The sequence below is a fragment of the Mastomys coucha genome, unplaced genomic scaffold (assembly GCF_008632895.1).
Source record: "Mastomys coucha isolate ucsf_1 unplaced genomic scaffold, UCSF_Mcou_1 pScaffold3, whole genome shotgun sequence".
NCBI lineage: Eukaryota > Metazoa > Chordata > Mammalia > Rodentia > Muridae > Mastomys > Mastomys coucha.
In genome coordinates this window covers 66,134,545-66,156,341 of record NW_022196909.1, presented here as the reverse complement: position 1 = coordinate 66,156,341, position 21,797 = coordinate 66,134,545, and the positions used below count along the sequence as shown (strand labels likewise).

Here is a 21,797-nt window from a genome sequence, read left to right as displayed (position 1 = left end):
AGGGAAAATGGGGGAGTTGGTTGGTCTTAAGAATGCCACAACAAGGATTGTTTTAGTCTCTGATGTCTGTGTCCTGACTAGATCTGGCTGAAAGTTAAAGAGATCAGGAGTTCAAAACAGGCCAGTTCAGCATGTCTGATGATGAGTCTCACCAAGACTCTATATTCTGTAATATACAACTTTCAAAACAAAATTTTAATATCATCAAGATAATTTTTTGTTTGATTCTCTGGAATCTAGTTCTTTAGGGGTCCTCCTTTCATCATATCTGATCCATATTACTCTGGAAGGTGTGTAGACACTAATCACCTTTTCTAAAAATGCAAAGACAAACCTTTCTCCTAAATCAGCATGTCCTTGAGCCAGTGACCAGAGAAACCTTTATTTTGACCTCTCTCTTAGAGGAATAGTATAGCCACAAAACTCAAAATCACACCCATTTTGAAAATTAAAATAATCCAAAACAAATGAAGTAAACTAAAATGAGTATGAGCCTATTCTTAGGCTTTTTCTATTTTGTCATGCTAGGAAATTAACCCAAAATTCCCATGGAGCCCACGTTCAAAGACTATGAGTTGTCCTGCAGGACACCAAAGCTTCCCTAACACAACTGTTTTCATACAATCTTCTTACTATCCTAAAAACGCCTTTTGCTTATTGCAAAAACCTATTCTCAGACCTTTTTCCTAATCTGTCATATCAGGATAATCAACCCAAAATTCCGATGGAGCCCACATTCAAAGACTCTGACTTAGTTATCCTGCAGTCTTTAATGTACCAACTATCTGTTATGCACTCTACCTGGAGCTACAGACTTCTATCTATTAATTCTTTTTATAATATCTGTGATGCTCTCTCCACTTGGAGCCACAGACTTTCTTCAATACCTGTTCATTTAGCACTGCTACCTGGGGGCAGAGACTAATTTTTCTATCTTAGTTCCGAACTGCGGCAAATTCCCCACGTGATTCAGACAAAATCTGTATATAAATCTACCCTAAAAGCAAGTAATCCCAATTTTATAAATTCACAGTTCTATCAATATCTGCCCCAAGACGTAGGCAGCCTCCATTCTCCAGCTCTCTGACTCAGAGCAGCCATCTAGTCTTTTTCACAGCAGGGGACCTCAGAGCCCTCTTTCTTTGTTTCAAGGTCCCCGTGCTTGAGTCATGTGACTTGACTCCACTCTACTTGCCAAACCTCCAAGTTTCTAACTAAGTTTCTAACTCATAGGCTAAGAATCTTAAATTTCTAATGGATTCTAGCCTGCCACATTGGACACCATCTGTTGCGTGAAATATTAAAAAGCAATTCCACACTAGGCCAACTGGCCCAGGCCGGCTGCACAGCCAGACACTAGAGGGCGTAGCTGGCCTGTTCTCATCTTGTGGAGACTCTGACTCAGAGCTCTGAAATCTCCCCACCCAGCTTGCTAAGTTCCCACTGAGGGTCATTGCCATACAAGCCCCACACTTTCAATTTCCCATGGCTGCCTGGGGTGCCCCGCCATTGTACCTTTTCTCTCTGGAACCCAGTCGAGCTGCTACGTGAAGGAAAACACCACACAAACTTAGTTCCACACAAACTCAGTTCAGAATCAATGGTAGCTCATTCACTGGGCACAACAACTAACATCTTAACTATCACACCAGAACGCTTAACCATTATACAACACTCTGTCCTCACACTCTTTCCACCCCCTCTTCCACAATGACCCTTGAGCATTAGAGAGGATTACTATGGTGATTTGAATACAAATGGCTCCTATTGGCTTCTCCACAGAAATGTGGCTTTGACGTTCATTCCTTCATTTGAGAAGCTCAATCCAGGCCCAGTGGTTCCTTTTCTCTTCCTAATGCCTGACAATCTAGACAGAAACCTCTCAGCTACTCTAACAGGACCATGTCTACCTGTGTGCCGCCTTGCTTCTTACCATGATAATAATGGACTAAATCTCTGAACTGTAAACCAGCCCCAATTAAAGGTTTTCCTTTATAAGAGTTGGCATGGCCATGGTGTTTTGTCACTGCAACAGTAACTCTAACTAAGACAGTGACTACAGATGTCCACTTATGTCTAGGAATTAGGCCACTGTGCCATAGCCTTAGTCAATTGTTCCCAGGAGCATCAGCATCAGTATCTGCATCAACAGTGGTTATGAGTTGAGGTTGACAGTAGAGATCTATGGGTGTAAGCGCACATGTTCAGAAGGCAGTCTGACTGGCATATCACATACATTCGATAAAACCATAAACATTGTTTCCCCATTGGGACTTATGGCCTCCCTGCCATAGGCTTTTGTCTTAATTTACAGTACTACATGTAAACTCCCTCTTCTGAAGCAGATCTTAAAGCCAATTGATGAGCTGCTGGTCTTACCCACAATAGCCACGCCTCTATTGAACAAGCAGGCACGTTATGCGTAGGGTGCCCGTGTTTCAGCAGTGTCCATCTCTGTCCTGGCTAGTCTTATATCAACTTAACACAAACTAGAGTTATCTGAAAAGAGGGAACCTCAATTGCGAAAATACCTCCGTAAGAGCCAGCTCTAGGGGCTGTCAAGATGGCTCAGCAGGTAAGAGCACTGACTGCTCTTCCGAAGGTCCTGAGTTCGGATCCCAGCAACCACATGGTGGCTCACAACCACCCGTCGTAATGAGATCTGACGCCCTCATCTGGTGTGTCTGAAGACAGCTACAGTGAATTATGCCAGAGCGGAGCCAGAGCAAGCAGGTCGGCAGAGGTCCTGAGTTCAATTCCTAGCAGCCAACACACATGATGGCTCACGGCCATCTGTACAGCTACAGTGTACAGTTATTCATACACATAAAATAAATAAAATAAATCTTAAAAAAAAAAAGAGCCAGCCCTAAGGTATTCTTTTAATTAGTGATCGATAGGGGAGGGCCCAGACCATTAGTGGGTGGTGCTATCCCTGAGCTGGTGGTCCTGGGTTCTGTAAGAAAGCAAGCCAAGAAAGCTATGGGGACCAAACCATAGCCTCTCTCCATGACCTTAATATCAGCTCCTATCTTAAGGTTCTAACCCTGATTGAGTTCCTGCCCTGACTTTCTTCACTGGTGCACTACAGTGTAGAGGTACAAGCCAAATAAACCCTCTCCTTCTCAATTTGCTTTTAGTTATGGTGTTTCGTTAAAGAAATAATTACCCAACTAATACAATATGCAATCAGGAATGTTGGTTACAGTTCTGCAGCAGCCCACATGGACTCTTTTGGCACTATGAACGCCAGCCAGCAGGGAGGGAGTTTCCAGTTCAGTCCCAGCTTTTGTATGTCCTGCAGTCAAAGCAAGCACAGGTGACGTCTTCAGCAACAGGCCCTTACCATCTAGCTCTGGCATACAACCAACAGCAGTAGGAATAGCTTCTATGGTTTGTGGGGCCCCTGGGGCTTCCATAGCCAACAATTCACAGAGAGGTAACTGACCCCTGGCACTGGGGTTTTTATTCAGTGACTTTATGGCCTTTGGGGGTATCCTTCTTACCCATTGTAGGGTACATTTTGGACTTAAACTTTTTCACTGTTGTTTTAATAACCTATTTTTCTTTTTAATTAACTCAGCCCCCATAGCACTATGAGGTAGGTGGAAGTACCACTCTACCCAGCTATCTCTCTAATGACTTCCCAAATCTACACAGCATTCAGTGATGAGTATGATGTCATCTGTATAACGAAACCTTTAACAGAGGATCAGCAGTTCAAGGCAGCAATCCAAACAACTATCCCACAACAAAGCTAACCCTGGTAAAGCATTCTCAATGTCTGTTGTCATCTGTTCTCTGCAAGTGTCAGGTAATTCCAGAAGTTCACAACCAAAGTCAAACATAAGCAAGGTGTAAAACAGCATGGAAAGACGTCATCCATTTGTATCAGTTCCTTCCTCTACAGATCAACGCTGTACCCAGCATGGGAACAAAGCATGGGAAGAAGGTGCTAACTTAAGTAGCTCCTTGCAATCCTTAGCCGTTCTCCCTGAGCCATTATATTCCCAAATTCTGCAACTGCTCTACGGAGTCTCCCCACATTTCTCCACACCTGATAAACTCAGTGGGCCTCATTTGATCTGCTAAGGCCGATTCAGGGCCAACTGTGAATGTGTCCCTACCTTTCCAGCTGCACCTTCTGGCTTCCTATATTAGAGCGGCTCTGGATCAAAATGATGTCTATGGCCTCCGCATTCACCATACCTGGCTGTTAGGGGAGGTTCTGACACACTAACCCACCTCCAAACCATAACCTTTTGCTGGAGGGAAATGTACCCTCTTTAGTCTGGTGTGGAGGGGATCATTTCTTGTCCCCTGGGACAGGCTTGATCATTTTCACCTGCATTATTTTATCATGGATGTCTTCTGCGAACTGCTCCTTGGGCTTTAAAGCAATCCAGAAGCCTCTTGGCACACAATTTGGCTTTCATCAATTTATTCCTTAGGAATTCCAGCTCAACATAGCCTTGCCACATTCATCTATGAGTAATCCAGATAGACCTCTTCCTCTGCTTTGCCATTTTCTTGCCTGCTCTAGGCTCTAGGCTCTCTCCCTTTATGAACTCTCTTTACCAGTGTGTCTAAGTCACTGAGATCTGCCCAAGCCTTTCCTACTTTATAAAGATCTTGCCCCACCAGTGGAATCAGCAAGGCCACTGAAGCTCCACACCAGTCTCAAGGTCCTCATTGGATCAGCCCCATCTTTACCTCCTCTGTGCACACACTTTTGTCAGACCCAGTGAACTGGGGTTCGATAATAGCTCCTCTTATTCCCAGTTCCCTCAATAACATCTGCTTCTTCTCTGTGGTCCTCTAACTCCTGCAATTTGTGGGGATGTCAGAAGACAGCAAGTGTTCCTAATGGCTTTGATAAGCCAGTCCATCAGGGGCCGACTTCCCTCACACTGTCTTAGGTTATGAAAACTTTGCCTTAAGTTACATTACTCAGCTTTCCTGCTTCCACAGCAACCAGACTGATCCCATCCACTCCCGTGTGCCACAGCTGCACAAGCCAGGCTGGAACAGGCTCTGTCACTGCTTGTTTCAAAGTCTTCCCTTCCCAAAGTCAGTTCAAGTGCTGAATATTTCCTGATCATACTAGTTGCTTGCACAGGACCATGGTGGATGCCCCCATCTGCACACTGGATTAGAGATTTTCTCTTTTTCTACTACAGGTTGGACTTTAGGGGTATCTTCTATTGCCTTTTACTAGTTCTCTTTTCTCTATTTTAGTTGCAAAAACAAATGCTGATGTGGACGCTGCTGCTGCATCTTCCTCTCTTGTTGCAATTGCTCCTTTACACACACACACAGAAAGTTCCTGCTTGTCTGCCACATTGGCCTCAAATGCATTTCTAACTATGCGCAACAGAGACCAGGCAAGTTCTACCACTTCTTGCTGACAATATTGACTCTTGTGTGCTAAGCTTACTTATTGCAACCCCCCCACAACTTTTAACTGCTTCCAGGGTATCTATTTATTAACGTGGTGAACCCCACTCATCAAACAGGCATGCCACCCGATAAAGACTGCCATCCCAGGATGCTTCTCACAGACACTCCTAGTCTTTATGATTCAGCCTTATGACTCAGTTAGGCACTGCCTCCAGTTTTTTAAATATTATAATATAATATTCTCAAAAATATCAACCCAGAATTGCTCCTGTTGTAAAAGAAATACAGGGACAAAGAGTGGAGCAGAGACTGAAGGAAAGGCCATCCACAGACTGCCCCACCTAGGTATCTGACCCATCTGTAGACACCAAACCCAGACACTATTGCTGATGCCAAGAAACACTTGTTGACAGGAGCCCCTGAGAGGCTCTGCCAGAGCCTGACCAATATAGATGCAGATGCTTGAAGCCAACCATCAGACTGAGCACAGGGACTCCAATGAATAAGTTAGGGGAGGGACTGAAGAAAAAAACTTTCTGAACAAAACAGAAATAGCACAGGCACTAAGAATGGCAATTAATAAATAGTACCTCTTGAGACCAAAAAGCCCTGTATGACTAAGGATACCATCATTCAGACAAAGCAGCAATCTACAGTATAGGGAAATATATTTATCAACTATACATCCAAAAGAGGCCTTTTACTTCAAAATATATAAAGAACTAAAAAACAAACAAACAAACAAACAAAAAAAACAACTGAACATCATGAAAACTAACCCAATTAAGAAATGATGTATAAAAAGAGAGTGTTCATATAGTTGAGAAACACCTTATTGTATAAACACGAGTCATAAGAAAGATGTAAGCCAAAACTACTTAGAGATTTCATTTTAAACCAGTTCAGAATGGCCAAGATCAATAACACAAATGACAGATAATGCTGGCAAGGATGTGTGGTAAGCGGGATACTTCTCCATTTCTGGTGGGAGTGCAAACTTGCACAGCCACTATGGAAATCAATATGGTGGTTCCTCAAGAAGATGGAAATTGATCTACCTCAATATCCAGCTCTACCACTCTTGGACATAAACCCAAAGGACACTTCATCTTACTACAGAGACATTTGCTTTTTTCATTGCTGCTGATTTCATAATAGCAAGAAATTGGAAACAAGCTAAATGTTCATCAATGTTCACAATGAAAGATGATGTTTGTACACTTACACAATGGATTATTACTAAATCATTTAAAAAAATTAAATTATGAAATTTGCAGATGAATGGATGGAACTAGGAAAGAATCATCCTGAAGGAATTGGCCCAGACCTAGAAAGAAAACTACGGTATGTATTCACTTCTATGTGGGTATTAGCTGTTAAGTCATGGATAGGCAAACGACATCTGTATAACCGCAGAAGAAGGTGTAGAGTAAGGGACTGGAGGAGAGAGAGCTCTCCCTGCGAAGAACTGTAGTGAAAAGGAGCAAGCTGATCAATGAGAAATATGAAATTTCTCCTTGAACTCAGTTCAAGGAGAAAAGGGCACCAGAAAGTAGAATGGAGCTAAGTCTTGTGTTCAAGGTGATAAAGAAATTAAACAAAAGCCTGATTACTAAATGGAATAAAGGGAGTGGTGACCTCAGGGCAAGACTCTATTCAGCTAAGCTTCCAGCTTGCAAAAGGGAATTAGAGAACAATTCAGGTCCAGGTGTGATGATGCACCCTTTAATCCCAGCACTCAGGAAACTAGCCATGGGGCTCTGAGTTCAAGGCCAGCCTAGTCTACAGAGTGAGCTCCAGGAGAGCTAAGCTTAGATAATGAAGCATGAAAAGCAGAAAGCTGGTAAAGATATAGATGGACAAGGGACCATGTTCCAGACCCACCACGCATCAGAACTTGGCAGCTTCAGCCATGTAGTTCTTGCTTTACAGCCAAGGATACAAGAAAGGGGTTATGGAATCTACCTCAGAGACTAAGGAAAATTGCTGAGACAAGGCATATGCCAGGGGTGTCCCTGCATGGAGGCTTAGAGAGGCCATTGGGTGAATTTGTGAAGGCAAAGTATGGATTGTGTTGGAGACCCCAAAATGTTGGACATGCCAGAGCATGAGATACCTGACAAAGAGAGCTGCTAATAGAGAAGGAACCAACCCAAGAAAAATATGTATGTTGTACTTAACAAAGATAAGAGGAGTTGGAGATATGAAGGTCGTTTTGACATCAGCTATGTGGATACGGAGTTGGGAGTTGGCCCAGCTGGTTTTGGTCGTACTTTGGTCCAGCATTTCCTCACTAGGCTCCCTTCCCTCCCCTTTGGAACAGTAATGTGTATCCTGTGCCACTGTATGTTGGAAGTATGTGATCTGCTTTTTTATTTTGATTTTACAGGGGGTCATAGTTAAGATAGTATATGAATCTCAGAAGAGACTTTGAACTTTAGACATTTAAACACTGTTGAGATTATTATATACTATGGGGACTTTTTAAGTTGGATTAAATGCATTTTGCATTATGATATAGATACAAGCCTATGGGGGCCAAGGAGTGAAATGTGGTAGTTTGAATCAAAGTGGACCCATAGGCTCATAGGGAGTGGCACTTTTGGGAGGTGTGGCATTGTTGAAGTAGGTGTGGCATAGTTGGAGGAAGTATGTCACTAGATGCAGGATTTGAGTTCTCAGATACTCAAGTCTGGCAAGTGTGTCACATTCTCTTCCTACTGCCTGTGAATCCAAATGTAGAATTCTGTGTTGGGCAGTGGACAATGCCACCAGACAGAAAACTTGATAAGGTTAAGCAGATTCAGGAACCCCAGCAATTCTCATAATTGAGAATGGTACGTGTTTAAATTTACTCCCAACGAGGTTCTTGTCCTGGAACATGTGACCATGACACCCCATTAAGAGGACAATGACAGTCATTCATGTAGGGACAGCACCTGATGAGTCCTTACACGTGTAGATGAGGCATCCCTATCGTCTCAAACCAAGCCAATAGAAAGCATCTGCCTCTAGATTCCACCAAACCCCAAAAGTTCAGTAGGTCCTATCCACAAAGAATAAGTTGCATGAGTTATTTCACCAAAGACCAGCTGAGAGTGCCTGTCTTATTGAGCTGTAACACTCCAAGGAAGAAGTTTTCTCTCCCGAAGCTTTCATTGCTGGGTTCATGAGCTTGATGGAAACCACTTTCTGTTTGGTGACCCCAACCTTGGCTTCTCGCTGTGTCTCCCTGACTGCCAACAACTCTAGAGCAGCAGCAGCAGCTGGAGAGACCCAGCAGCCTGCTTTATTCTAGCTTCCCCTCAGAGAGCTGTAGCTCTGAGCCTGGTGTAACGCAGACACAGACCCGCAGTTCTGGGTTCCATCTCTGGCACCATGTCTGCCTGCATGCCACCATGGTCCCCACCATGACAATAACAGACTAAACCTCTGAAAATGTAGCCCAGCTCCCATTAAGTGTTTTCCTTATGAGAGCTGCTGTGGTCATGGTGTCTCCTCACAGCAGTAAAAGCCTAACTAAGATATCTGCTAAAGGAATGTAGTAATGAAATAACTCCTAAAGACATTCTGCTATACTTGTAGATCAATATCTTGCTCAGCCATCATCAAGGAACCTTCCTCATACAGCAGATGGGAAAAAATGCAGAGAACCACAGCCAGACAATGTGCAGTGTAGGCTTAGATTTTTTTAAAACATACTTTAATAAGGGTTCTCAAATACTTCTATTCCTCTTCTAGCCCACTTTCCAAAAGTAGGGGAGAAAAGATGGCATATAGGACAGAAGTAGTTGTTTGGGGTGATTCCAGTCTCCGCTTGTCATGATGCCAGCAGTCCAGTGCTATGATCCAGCAGAAACTGCCAGGCCTCTGCTGAATTGGCACAAGTCAGTAGGAGCAGCCAGGACCATGTGGGATGCCAGGAGTTCTCTGCCATGCCTCTCTCAATGAAGTAAAGATCAGGGAAGACACAATATCAACAAAGAGTTGCATGGCTAGCTATGCAAGTACCTGTCACTGTCTGTTCAGTCCTACTTATATTCTCTCCAGGCATCACATGTGAGTCTGCTTCAGCAAAATATCATATGAGCCTGCAGCACATGACACAACCAGAAATTTCCACTTCAGTGCAGAGAGTGAGAGACCTTGGAACACTCAGCCCTAAATGAGATGACACCATCAAATCCCTCCCCTCAGGGCTCAGAGACTCTACAGAAGAGAAAGCAGAAGAGTATAAAAGCCAGAGGAAATGAAGGACTCGAATGACATCAAGGCCTTCTAAGCACAACAGGATGGACAAATTTAAGAACCCACAGAGACTGAGGTAACATGAATAAGATGTACACAGGTATGCACAGATGGAGTCTTGTTGTGGATGGGCCTGGTGCTGTTTGTAGTTTGATGCTAATTCTGCTCTCCTTGGAGGGGCTGCAGACAAGGAGTGAGTCACATACTCAGGTGACTTGTGAACCAATCCCCTAATGAATAAAGGAGCCAATCACTGGGAGAGAAGGAGGGACTTCCGGGTTAGATAGAGGAAGAGAGGAAGCAGAAAAGAGTTAGGTCATTTTGGACAGGCATAGCGTGAGGACAATATGTAGCTACAAGTATCTTCTGGTTTCAATGGCAAATCCTCCAGGATTCGCCCCTGGAGGATTTAGATTTAATAAGGCTTACAAGAATAGGATTTTAGTTGCTTCGCCCAGCGATTGAGTTACTGTTGTTTCTGAACTAAGGTTGTGTTGTGTTTTCCTTCAAGTGGTGGCTTGTCTGGGTTCAAGAGAGAAAGATACAGAGGCAGAGTGGGTTTGCCTGAAGTGCACCGCAAAGATTGTGAAGGATTTGAAGCGGGGTTATCACGGTAGCAACTTGCAAGTGGTAACTTAGCAAGTTGGGTGGAGAGATTTTTGAGCACTGAGTCAGAGTCTCCACAGGATAAAAACAGGTTTACCATTACCCACCAGTGCATGACCTGCCAGGCCACCAGGGCACAAGAGTGAGAACGTGCCAGTTCTTTTCTTAATATTTCCCACAGCAGAGTTTGTCTAAGGGCCTCTATTGCTGTGAAGACCATAAACAAGTTGTGAAGGAAAGGGTTTATTCAGCATATACTTCCACATAGCTGTTCATCACCAAAGAAGTCAGGAGAGGAACTCAAACAGGGTAGGACTTTGGAGGCAGGAGCTGATGCAGAGACCATGAGAGGTGCCGATTACTGGCTTGCTTCCCCTGGCTTGCTCAGCCTGCTTTGTTATAGAACCCAGAACCACCAGACTAGGGATGGTACTACCCACAATAAGCTGGGCTACCCCCATTGATCACTAATTGAGAAAATGTCTTACATGATGGGTCTCATGGAGGTATTTTTCTTTTTAGTTTCAACTGAGGCTCCTTCCTCTCTGATGACTCTAGCTTGTGTCAAGTTGACACAAAACTAGCCAGGTATGGTTGTCTTCGTTAGGGTTTTATTGTGAAGAGACACCATGAGCAAGGTAACTCTTACAAAAGAAAACATTTAATTGGGACTGGCTTACAGTTTCAGAGGTTAAGTCCATTATCATCATGGGGAGAAGCATGGCAGTGTGTGGGCAGATATGGTGCTGTAGAAAGAGCTGATAATTCTACATCTTGCTCTGTAGGCAACCAAGAGACTATCTTCCCCAGGAAGTCAAGAGGAGTCTCTAATTCCATACTGGGTAGAGCTTGAGCATTAAGAGACCCCCTACAGTGACACATTTCCTTCCAAAAAGACCACACTTAATCCACCAAGGCCACATCTCCTAATAGTGCCAACCTCCATGGGCCAAGTATTCAAACACTTGAGTTATGGGTGTCAAACCATTCAAACTACCACAAGGATTCCAAGGGCTGAGAGGAGTGGACACACTTTCCCCAAACCTAATCCAGAAGCTAGACACAATAACCACTAGCAAATGAAAATTAGTTCTTTCCAAGGGAGTCTCATTGAGGAAACAAACCCCTCTTAAGAGCAGGCCCCATGTCCAGCAGGACATGCCAACAAAAAAAGGAATTCTGGGCATCTTTGGAGATTCATTCTTTTCATAATGATGTGTCTGGGAATTTTGCTTTCAATTTTTGCCTTACAGGTCCTTTGTATATATATTATAGCTTCCAGTTTTGTGTGAGGATTCCTGTTGCAGGGGCATGTGTCTCTGTCACTGTGTCTCTGTGTGGTTTTTCAAGCTTTCTCTTTGTTTCTTTTTCTTCTGTTTGTTTTATCCCTGTTCTGACTTGTTTGTTTTAGTCTTATTTTATTTTATTATCATTCCTTAAATGCCTGTTCCCCTGCCTCCTAAGGAGAGATAGAAAGGGTATGGATCCAAATGGGAGGGAGATGGGTAGGGACTGGGAGGGGATGGAGGAGGGGAACCATAATTAGAATGTATGGTTTGAAAAATATCTTTTTTCAATAAAAGAAAAAAAGAGGTAGTAGAAATTTTAATTTTTTAGAGTGTGTGTACATGGTGTGTGTGTGTGTGTGTGTGTGTGTGTATGTGTGTGTGTATATGTGTGTGTGTGTGACAGAACACATGTGGAGGTCAGGATACAATTTGCAATAGTGGGTCTATCATGTGCATCTCAGGGATTGAACCCAGGTGGTCAGATTTGAAAGCAAGTACCTGAAAATTTAATTTTGAGCATAAAAAAAATCTTTAGACTGTGTACACAAGCCTATAATTAGCAGTTAATTATTCAGATTGAAACTTAGCCAGAGACAAATAGACAATCCATTTATTTTTCTATGTTCTAATGGATTAATGTTTTTAATTAAATTAGCCAAATTCTGGCAAATTTTCCATCAAGAAAAACAGAATCCAAGAAAACAGGTAGCCAGTTTTTATACTGAAATACAACTCATATTAATGCCAATATGTTTAATGTCAAAATCAACTATATAAATGTATAAAAACAATGAAATATATTTTGGAAGACAACAGCCAACCTAAAATATTATTCACTTTTTAAAAATAGAGCATTCCTACATTTAAAATCAAGAAATAATTTATAGTACAGTGGATAACTCAAAGAGAAATTGTTATGGTGTAGATTCTGACAGTCCGCAAAGACTCCCATGTTAAAGGCTTTGTGGCTTAACACTAGCGGGAGGTGGTAGAGCCTTAAGAGCTAGGCCCACAGCTGCTGGGTAGCTAGCCTGGAAGATAAGATGCAAGCATGAACCTGGGTTTGAATCCTCAGCATCCACGCACAAAGCTGAGTGTGGGGAGCTGAGTCAGCTAGTCTAGCTGAAAGCGAGCTTCAACTTCAGTGAGAGACCTAAGTGTCAAGGAAATAAGGCAGAGGATGCTAAAGCAGGATACAATGTCCACCTCTGGCCTCTACCTGTGTGCATATGTACATGTAACACACCCCTCACACACACATACACCCCCCGACACACACACCTTCACACACATCACACATACACACATACACACACACACACACACCCACACACACACCCCACACACATACACCACACACACACACACAAGAGGTGAGGCTTAATGGAAGATTTGAGCATTGAGGGTCTGCCTTCAAGAGATATTGGAATGCTGTCTCTCATTTCTTCCTCTGCTTCTTGGCTTCCCAGCATGTAGTTTCACCATGTCACAACCCCAAAAGCAGCAAGGCCAACAAGCCAGGAACCAAAAACCCCAAACCAGGAGCCAAATAAGTCTTTGTGTGTTTTTCAAGTTGACTATCATTAGACTATCATTAGTTGTTATATATAATATAGAGAGATATTACCAAAATATCATTAATGTATTTTGCTACAGTAATAAAAAATCTAACACAAAATTCTGCTTTAACTTGGTAAACCATTTTCATTGTCTTTACTATCTTAAGTAATATAATCAAATAAACTCCTTTACTTCTGTATGGTGACACATATCAAATCAAAGCAATAAGCATTTGCATACTTTAGAAATTATCTGTTTACCTCATTACAAAGACCTTTATGGGTGACTTGCTAATATTTCCTACATTCTTATTGGCTATCTTTGGAATGATAGTGTTAGTTAAATGGTATTTGTCCTTGTAGAATATGAACTATTCCATCCTTTAGCACTATCAATTCCCAGTGAGAACTAACTCCTTTGATGGTACTAAATAAATAATAAGAATAAAGTTATAACATTCGATATCTGATTCAGCACTAGCTTAATGAGTTTTAAGGTAATGTTAAGTGCTTTGAAATCTTCAGAGAGTAGAAAAAGCAATACACTCTACCACCTACTTTAAGAATAATATTATTCTACTAGATATTAATATAATTATAATTCTCATTTCAGTATTTGTACTTTAATTCTCTTGCTTTTCTTATCTGTATTTGATGAGTGATCAAGGATTTCAGGAAATATAAAATTAAGAATTTTAGGGGATACAGAAAGAGTTTGGGAGTGATTTTTTTTCTGTCACTAGTATTCAATTCTGGCTGGCTGAATTACGCTGAATTATTTTTAATAGTAGATGAATAAGGCCTAAGTATTGAAAATAAGCTCACCATCATGTGACTAGGTTTCTTGCTCAAACTCTCTTTTCACAGCCTTTGGATCGTGGACCTGCCTGAGCCTCAGCCTTCTTATTTCTCAGATGAGACCATCTCCAACTGTAGTTTTCCCTAGACAATGAAAGCACAGTAGGCTGAATGGAGAAATATTTGTGCTTAAAGATGTACAATCAGGATTTCTTATGTTTCAATTAGGAGTGTTACCTTAAAAACCCACCTATGAATCCCAAATCTACCATAATGTATCTCATACATCTACAAGTCCAAATTCCCTAGCAAAGAAAATCATCACCTTTAAATATCAGCTAACCTTGGCTAATGAGACTTAGTCACAGTGCCTTTGAAAGTATCGCTTGATCTAAGTTCACACATAATGAAAAAAAAATTGATTTTTTTTTTTTTAATAAATGACTGTAAGAAACTGTAAGTTGTACCTAGGTTCTGAAAAGCCAAGATGTACAGAAAGACAGTCTTGAGACAGGCTTCAGCAGTGACTTAGTCCAGCAGCTGATCTCCTTCCCCCTGCCGTTAAGAATGCATTTTACAGAATTCAACTTGGAGATTGTGTTCAAATCCATTCCGCTGTGTTTCCTAGTGGGTCCTGCTCCCCTGAGATGAAAAACGTTGAGGACTATTTCTTGCATACTTTGAAACTACACAAAGCTTAGCCTCCCCTGGGGCAGGAGCACACTTCCTCTTTGTTGAGCCTGATATGTAATTTATCATACTTTCTCCTACCAGCCTGCCAAAAAAGCTTAGACCCAAGGTTGAAACTCCATCACAGCAGCCATGAGGATAATTACAGTTAGCATATTTTCCTCATTCCTCTTTCTACATCCTGCTTTTCTATTTTATTAACCTTGTTGCTAAGTCATTTTTTATACCTCATTGCAAATTCTTCTAGAAAGAGGTGAAATACAAAGAAATACAACTGTGAAATGAACAGAGCCTATAAAAAATTACAGCCTATTTCTGAAGAACAGCATCTTTCACATCGACACAGGATATTAACATCAGACATGAACTTATTTGGAAGTGAACAGCATGATATCAGCAAAATTTAGACAAGTAGTAATTTGTTTATTAGATGCTTCATCAAGTGTCTCAATGCATTTTGCTCTATTAATCTCAGGAAAATTTGAGGCCTCTCTGAACACTTGGCATACTCAATTATATTAAATATTTTGTAAAAATACATGCTAATAATTTTTAGGTGAGTACCCATCTTCCACGTGGAACTGAAATTATTTAGAAGCAGACCCTCTCTGTTACTTAGGAGAATATTGACTGCTACAACAAACCAAAAAAATGTATGGAGACTCAACACAAGTAAGGTTGAGTTGTAGTTGCCCTGAGTTTGGAGGAATTGATCCTAATTAGCAGGCACATCTCCAGGAATGTGCCAGGTACCCGGGCCCTTCCATAACCTACTTTCCCCACCCCAGGTCCTATAGCTCCCAGAAAGGAAAACGAAATTAAAGCACTGGCTAAAAGCTCTAGCTTATCCCACTTGCACCCCATTACCGGAGCCTAGGAAGTGGCCTCCTCCCAATGCAAAGCCAGAGCTGGGTGAGAAGGTCAGGGAGTCAGCAGTTGAGGAAGTAGCTCATGACTAGATGACTAGAGGGGCACTTTCTCCAGCAAAGCCTCCACATAAGTCATGAAAGGCACGCCTTTTCTAATACCTTGCTTTCCTAACTACAAGCAAGTTCATGCCTCCCATCAACTCCAATCTGTCACCTTCTCAAGACAAACACTGAGTGATCATTTGACAGCTTAAATTACTCCACGTCAGAGAAGGGTGCTGGTAGTAATTAAAACAACAAAAGCCAGCAAAGAATTGAATCAAGATCACAAACTGACATTCTCCTGCCAGATAACCCAGACAGCTCATCTCCAACTCACTCTCATTTGTTCATAAGAGAAGACATTTTGCTTCATATGTTTCAAAACCTAGTGCAAAACATGTATACTAAAATATGTTTATGCCACTAAAGGTCTTTATTCTTAAAGTTTGTTTTGCTTATTTTTATGCCTTGTTTTGCTCGTGAGCAGGCAGTGTAATCATGTGTGTGCCTGATGCCCATGGAGCCCAGAGGAGGGTGTTTGATACCCTGGAACCAGAGTTACAAACAGTTGTGAGCTGCTACACCAGTGTTGGAAACTAAATCCAGCTTGTCTGGAAGAGCGATCAGTATGCAGCAGTCAAAGTGCGTAATCTCTGTGCTAGAGACAGCTCAGAGGTACCATAAAAGACCTTCCTCAGTAATAAATTCAGAAAACAGAAAGTTGCCCATTTCAAGTCACAAATCCTCATATTTATTCATAAAATGAAGCTAGATGCTGGGTTCCAGGTCTACTTCAACCAATAGACTGCTTTAGCTTTAGACAATTCAGATGACCCCTGTGACACTGAGATTCTTCATAAGGAAAAAAATGAAGGGCTGGGGACTATAGCTCAGTTGGTAGAGTACCTGCTTAGCATGTATACATGCAAGCCTAGTACTCAGGAGGTGGATGGAAGAGGTTCAGAAGTTTAAGGTCACAACAAGTATAAGACCAGCCTGAAGTATAGGATTGGCTCAGTATTTGAAAGCATTTGTTACTCTTGCAGAAGACCTGGGTTCAATTCTCAGCATTCACATGGTAGCTCACAACTATCTATAACTTCAGTTCCAAAAGATCTCTTCTGACCTCCGCAGGCACCAGCACTTACATGGTACATACAGGAGGCAAAAACATTAATACAAAATATTAAAATAAATAAATTTTTTAAAAGAAGTCAGAATGATTGGACCACATGGTTACTGATATTAGAGTAAGGTACAATGGGGAAACTCAGTAATTGAACTAGCAATATAAAGTGAATTAAAATTGAACATACTTTGAATTTAATGAATTATATTCTGGCATCAACAATATACCAAGTTACTGCAATAAACACAACCATTGATAGAATTTTGAGCAAGTAATGGGTTGTTAAATGCAAATGAGGGAGATCCTTTTCATGTATCAGACATCATGCAACCAAATGCCTCATTTACTGCTGTAGAATAAGTAATGGGTTTGTATGGGCCTTTATTTTCTTTAGAACCATGACATTGCATTTAATCAAGCCAACGATACTTCACATTGGACTTCGTAACCTGATTGTCTGACAGGAGAGCATACAGGCATAAGTCAAATGCCAGTGACAAAGTAAACATTAGTTCTCACCCCCTGATCATCCTCTGGCCAGTCTAAATGCCATTTATTAACCAGCTGATGGTTTAGCTAACTGAATCACATACCCCAGTGGAGCTTTTCTTAGAGGGACACCAGGAAGCTGCTACAGAAAGAACCCCCTAGCAGCACTGCCCCTCACAATTTGGCATTTCCAGTCACTTCTCCAGCATCTCCCAGAGGTTCACCAGAGTGCAGTATTCACTGTGTCTTTACTGTGAGCAGTTCCCCAAAGCACCTACCCAACATCATACTTGCAATTTGTCAGCTGAAGGGCAAACTCTCTGGGTTTGGCTGGAGTTCATTCCCACACCTTACTGGATAAGTTCAGGTCATTCCCAAAGTGAGCAGGCAACAAGGAGAAGGGAGAGGTCAGTGTGGCCCAGATAGATTTGGGGGGTCCTCATGTGGCCCAGATAGATTGGGGGGTCCTCATGTGGCCCAGATAGATTTGGGGGTCCGCAGAATGTTTTGTAAGGCAAATCACAAATGATCAGGCTCTTCAGAGACCTAAGAGACAAGGAAAGAAACAGGCAGGAAGCCATGCACAGACCGAAGAAACAACCCAGGACCAGACCATAGAACATTCAGAACAGAAACCCAGGACCAGACCATAGAACATTCAGAACAGAAACCCAAGAGATTGGACTTTATCACACATGGGTGGTTGAGAGTCTCTGGAGGATTTTTAAGCATTAGAGAAACACAATAATAGCTATTTCATTTTGCTAAGATTTTATTCAGCAATATTGTAGAAGGTAGATAAATTATAGGCCTTATGGGAAGTGGTGGTCAGTCAGTAGAGAAGTAGAGAATTGTGGGTATTACTATAATCCCAGAACACCACACATTAAAAGTCTCCAACCCCCTAAATAAATACTCTATCCCACATGCCAACCTTTGATAAGGTCCACAATGTCAAGAATTTTTATAGAGATTAGCTTCCTCTAGGGACTAACACCTTCCAATAATACATGTCCTCTAGAACTTTTAGATACCATGTAGCTGTGTTGTTGTTTTGATCACATGTATGTGAATCTACAATAAAGGCGATGCTATTGTGAATGTTGCAGGAATGAGTAGTATTCAAAAGGAAGCCCTGTAAATGTTTCCATGGAGATTTTGGAGGAGCCTAAGGTGGCACTCAGCATGCTGATGTCTTTGTTGTACACAAATAAGTTAAGGGCAAAACCTTTGCCAAGAGAACAAATGTGTATACTAACCATGCTAAGCACTCTAAGAGCCAAGAGAACTTTCTGGAATACATGGAAGAGATGATCAGAAAAAGTCAAGTCAAAGAGAAAGGTAACAGGGCTCAGCTGATGCTCCAGCCTGCTCTGCCAGCCAAGCACAGGCTGAAGGATCTAATCTGTTGGAGCCTGTTCCCGAGGGATTCCTGGCTTAATAGGCATAGTAACAACAACAACAAGAAAAGATAAAAAGGTACAACAGCAGCATAAGAAGAAAAAGAGAACTTTATGAAGCATATATACCTGTACACCGGGGCTCAGCTAGCAGGTTTAACTTAAATTGTTTTAAATCACATGCTCAGTGCTTGGTGAGATTGCCCAGCCTTTTGACTGAACACTTTCAACTACACATTACCTGAAAGAGTCTACTGCCAGACAAGCCTGATGCTACAGACCAGTGTTTCTCCAGGGCAGATATAAGATACTGTGCTTTCTTTTTCTAATCTGCCACAGACTAACATGCTTGTCAAGTACAATGACAATAACTTAATGGGAAGGCATGAAAAAGCTAAAAATATTAAATATAGGAACTCTTTCTAATTCATTCAACAAACAACCCCATCAAATTACTATTCGTGTTTATACACATTTCTTTCCAGCTACTATTGTAGACCAGAAGTAATTTGGAACTGGCACAAATCTGCAGCCCATACTGTAAACAGCACTGGTCCACATGGGCAAAGCCAGGAGCACAGGGATGCAGGAAAGACCTTTAGGGCATCCTCAGTTCCAGCTCTTGTTTAAAAAGAGACTCCTCAAGGAGAGCCCCAAAAGCAGCATCTGCAGGGAGTCAGTCCAGAAGCCTCGCATCTGCAGGGAGTCAGTCGAGAAGCCTAGCATCTGAAGGGAGTCAGTCCAGAAGCCTAGCTTTGCATCAGGAAACAATTTTTTTTAAACAAGTCACTGTTTTTATTAGCTTTGGGTCATTGGAGTATTTCCTCCTACATCACATTGCTTTCAGCAACCACTAAGACCAATGTTTAACCATGTTAGCACTGATGAGCAGTGCCAGAAAAATATAATCAAACAAAGCGACTAAATTAATAATTTATAGACTAACAACTATGTGAAAATATAAGGCATGGGGAATTAAATTAGAAAAAAGCCTTAATCCAAATTAGAGTGTGTCTCAATTAAATTACATTCCCCAACAGTGTTGTAAGTTTAGTTAAAGCCGGTAGCACCATGGTGACCTTACCGTCACTAATGGTGACTTGACTTGGAGCATATGTGGTATATTTGAAGCACTGTACAAACACTTACATACGTTTCCCTTAAGCTTTCTTAAATGGTAAAAAGACTCCAGGTTTCTCTTTTCAATGTAAGATAATGGGTATTTATTTAACATTTGTTAGGCTCCAGAAACTTAATCTTTAAAAAAAAAATAAAGATTGATTTTGCTTTCAGGGAGAGAGAGAGAGAGAGAGAGAGAGAGAGAGAGAGAGAGAGAGAGAGAATGTGTGTGTACAGGTGACTATGAAGAGGGCATCGCATCCCCAGGAGCAGAAGTTACAGGCAGTTATGAGCCTCCCAACATGGCTGTTAGAACTGAATTCCAGTCTTCTGCAGAAGCAGCAAACACTCTTAAGTGCTGAGCTGTCTGTCCAAGCACAACTTTCTATGTTTTACGAAATCCTCTAACAATCCCATAAATGATCGTTATATTCTCCCAGTTGGGAACATTGAGGTTCAGAGGGGTAAGTACAAACTGTCCTGGACCATCAGCTTCAGTTCAGCTTCTGAAAAGTCTCCATTTCCTCCTTCCCCTCTGTCTGTCTCCTTCCTCTCCTCCCTTCCTCTCTCTCCCTCCCCACCTTTTCTCCTTCCCTCTATATTCCTCCCCCTTTCCATTTTCCTCTTCCCCTCCACCCCAACCTCTCTCCTCTGTAGAAACAAGATTGATGTTTTTGAGATGATACCTTGTGTAAAGCCCTGGGTAAAGTAAAATTCCATATGTAAGTCAGGCTGGCTTGAGTGACTCTTCCTTTACCCCTGCCTCCCGAATGCTGGGATTGCGGTATCAATCACCACACCCAGGTAGTCCTCTTTAATAGTGACATCCGTAGAACTGCATCAGAAGCAGGAAACGAACTTTGCTTTAGTGATGCTGGAGACCTTACATGGGCTTTTTGTAAGCTTTTCTGTTCCGAGATCCATGCCTCAGGTACCTCCACTCTGTGCAGGTCCTCCGCGTGGATTGTCTCCACTCCGTGCAGGTCCTCCGCGTGGATTGCCTCCGCTCCGTGCAGGTCCTCCGCGTGGATTGCCTCCGCTCTGTGCAGGTCCTCCGCGTGGATTGCCTCCGCTCCGTGCAGGTCCTCCGTGTGGATTGTTGTAGACTTCCTCATTGTTACTCAAGGCTGCAGCGTGGAGAAATACCTCATAGAAGCTGTGCCATCCCTGTGCACCATATGTAGATGTTTCTGATTATGGTAATGTTCCCCTTGATTATGTGATTAAATATTGTCTGCCAGGTTTCTCCACTTGAAAGTCACTATTTTTCCTTCATAATGGCATTTCTTCATAATAAATATTTGAGGAAAGATGTATCAAGGGTGTTCTACTAGCCTTTTGACTTTGACCTAGCAGCTTATTAATTTCTGAATTTGTGGTGCCGACTTCAGGTTCACTGTCTGTGACAAGAGAGTGGAATAAACTATCAAAGATGCTAGACACTGGAAAGAAGGAAGGACAGTTCTTGGGTGACTCAGGAAAGAAAGATCAAAAGACAGAATAACTCCATGGGGGGGAAATACACAGCCCCATCAAAGCTCAAAAAGAGGTTCTGGACTATGCCTCAGCCTAGCATGCAATAGATCCTTTTTTGCTTTCAGTGTTAGTCCCACTTATCTTCAAGCTTAGGTGAGGCGAGCATCCTTCCAGCTAAGTGTGATCCTGCTACTCAGTTCTCAGCCATGGCAGGTAAGCAGTATATGCTGTGTGAATTTTCTTTAAGAAGTTTCTGAATGCCCCTCCACCCTCATTCTTGCCTTTGATCATGATCTTAGAACAAAGCTTTTCAATCACATTTTTAACCTGGTTGTCTTAGTCAGGGTTTCTATTCCTGCACAAACATTATGACCAAGAAGCAGTTGGGGAGGAAAGGGTTTATTCAGCTTACTTCTACATTGCTGTGATCACCAGAGGAAGTCAGGATTGGAACTCAAGCAGGTCAGGAAGCAGGAGCTGATGCAGAGGCCATGGAGGGATGTTCTTTACTGGCTTGCTTTCCCTGGCTTGCTCAGCCTGCTCTCTTATAGAACCCAAGACCTCCAGCCCAGGGATGGCACTACCCACAAGGGGCCCTACCCCTTTGATCACTAATTAAGAAAATGCCCCACAGCTGGATCTCACGGAGGGGAGGCATTTCCCCAACTGAAGCTCCCTTCTCT

At 42.2% G+C, this 21,797-nt stretch overlaps 1 long non-coding RNA gene across 1 annotated transcript; it reads left to right on the top strand.

Moving 5' to 3' along the window:
* The first annotated feature begins 9,608 nt into the window (after positions 1–9,608).
* LOC116074583 lies at positions 9,609–20,954 on the top strand. Its single transcript, XR_004112219.1, has 2 exons — positions 9,609–9,748; positions 20,589–20,954. It is a non-coding gene; the product is annotated as an uncharacterized LOC116074583 (long non-coding RNA).
* Positions 20,955–21,797: the final 843 nt, after the last annotated feature.